Below are 2,326 nucleotides of genomic sequence, written 5' to 3'. Positions count from 1 at the left end.
CGTCGGGGGAGAAGAGAGAAGGGGCCGTGCCGGCGGGCAAGGTGGTGGCCGGAAGGGGGCTACGGGAGCCGGGGACGGCGGCCGGCTGGGGCGACGAGAGGCGGGGAGCAGAGGCGTACGAGAGAGAAGGGAGACAGATCGTGGTGGGGGTGGCTCTCAGGAGGATAAGGGAGAGAGAGAGAGAGTGGGTGGTGGGGGCGTGGGATGGGCCGCATCAGTTTTGCGTTGTGGAGATGCATGTGTGGAGCAGATCATGCCATGTCATCGATCCGTGTGATCGATCTGCGTGGTGTGCTTTCTCTTTGCCGTCCGCTGGCGGACGACAAAGAATTTTTGCCGTCCGCCAGCAGACGGCAAAGAAACTGGCCATTAGGTTGTCCTCGTAAGCCCGCCACCCACCCTCTTTGCCGTTAGCTAGCAGACGGCAAAGCTTCTTTGTCGTCCACTAGCAGACGGCAAAGATACGGCTGATGGCAAACCCTATCTTTGCCATCTGCTGCCTCTTTGCCGTCTGCTTTCTCGTGGCTGATGGCAGAGCCTTCCTTTGCCGTCCGCTGGCTGACGGCAAAGAGTCGGCAGACGGCAAATCTACTGATTCCAGTAGTGTCCCCCAAGACTCTTTGCAGGTTTTCATGTACCAATCATGTAATCTTTGCATCATCGTTGTTAGAGATCTTTCATCTTTGACGAGAGGCTTCCCGTAATGGTATTTGTGTTCGTCCACCTCCAAGAAATCATAATGTACATCGTCGGGCAGGTAATCTCCAAGATTGTTATAACCGGCCACCATCCTCGGATCATTAGCGGCGATGTCGCTAGACACCTTGAGCGGGGGGCACGATTGGTTCGCTTGTTCGCCGAGCTGGGCAATTTTTTTCCCAGCTCGTCGTTCTTTTAACCTTTGATCACTGACAATACTTCCCGACCGCTCCGCTTCGGCAAATGTCTTTCCAATAATGCGCTCATAGTTGCCTTTCGGCGGAGACTTTGGTGGTTTTGTCAGGGCAGCAAGAGTGCGCTTCGCTTTCACCGGATCTACCTTCTCCTCCGGAGGTGGATGTTTCTTTGCTTTCACCCCTTCAAAGAAGTTCTTCACTTCGGCTCGCACGATCTTCGTGGTTTCCTCCTCGGTCCTCTCGTATGGTAATTTCTATGGAGTCTTCAGAGAAGGACCGAATCTGTATTGCCTCCCGCCTCTGGCTGTACTGCTAGACGCCGGCAAAGCAGACGGAGCGGCTGCGGCTGTCTTCTTTGCTTGCTTACGAGGAGGAGGAGAAGGACTACGACGCGCCGGAGCTGCCGGAGCGGCGGCGGGTCTCTTCCGCCCTTGCTGAAGAGGCGGAGAAGGAGGAGGCTGGCTGCTCCGGCGCGCCGGCGCAGGCGGAGAAGGAGGCGGAGTGCCGCCACACGCCGGAGAGGGAGGCTGAGTGCCCTGATCACTCGCCGGAGGAGGAGGCGGAGGAGGAGGCAGAGTGCCGCAACGCGCCGGAGAAGGAGGCTTAGTGCCCTGATCACTCGCTGGAGTGCCCTTACTCGCCGGAGGCGTCCAGTTCGGAAGGTTGATGAGCTCCTTCCGCCATAGGCATGGAGTCTTCAGAGCAGAACCCAGCCAAGTCTCCCCTTCACCGGTAGGGTGGTCAAGCTGGAGGTCCTCAAATCCCTCCGTTATATCATCCACCGTCACCCTAGCATATCCTTCTGGAATCGGACGACAGTGAAAAGTTCCGCCGGGTTCAGGAGGTCGAACAGAGCTGACAGCCGCCTTGACTTTGAAGTTCTCCCATCGCGTCATAAGGTGGCAATGTTGAGACTCCGTGATAGCATCTACGGGGTAGCTAGCAGGAGCCGTCAAGACATGCTCCGGCTGAAGCAGCTCGGTGGAAGCCACGCTGCTTCTCCGCTGAGATGGCGGGGTAGCTTCGGGGGTAGTTTCGGCAGGTCGATTGCTGCGAGCTACCTCTTGTTCCTCTAGCGCTTGAACCCTTTCGTGCAGCTTCTGAAATTGGGTTTGCTCCACTTTTTTCCTCCTCTCCTGGCTTTCGTAACCGCCTGCGTCCGAAAAACCAGCCTTCCACGGAACGGAGCCTGGCGTGCCTCGTGTCCGTCCAGGGTGCTAAGGATTCCCGAGGGCCATTGTGAGCTCGTCATTCTCTCTGTCTGGAACGAACGTCCCTTGGTGCGCTGCATCGATATAGTGCTGAAGCCTCTTGACTGGTATTCTCATTTGCTCGTCCGTCCAAACGCACTTCCCTGATACAGGGTCCAAGGTTCCGCCAGCCCCGAAGAACCAAGTCCGGCAACGGTCTGGCCAGTTCATTGTCTCTGG

The sequence above is a fragment of the Triticum aestivum genome, chromosome 7D (assembly GCF_018294505.1).
Source record: "Triticum aestivum cultivar Chinese Spring chromosome 7D, IWGSC CS RefSeq v2.1, whole genome shotgun sequence".
NCBI lineage: Eukaryota > Viridiplantae > Streptophyta > Magnoliopsida > Poales > Poaceae > Triticum > Triticum aestivum.
This window is presented reverse-complemented; position numbering follows the sequence as displayed.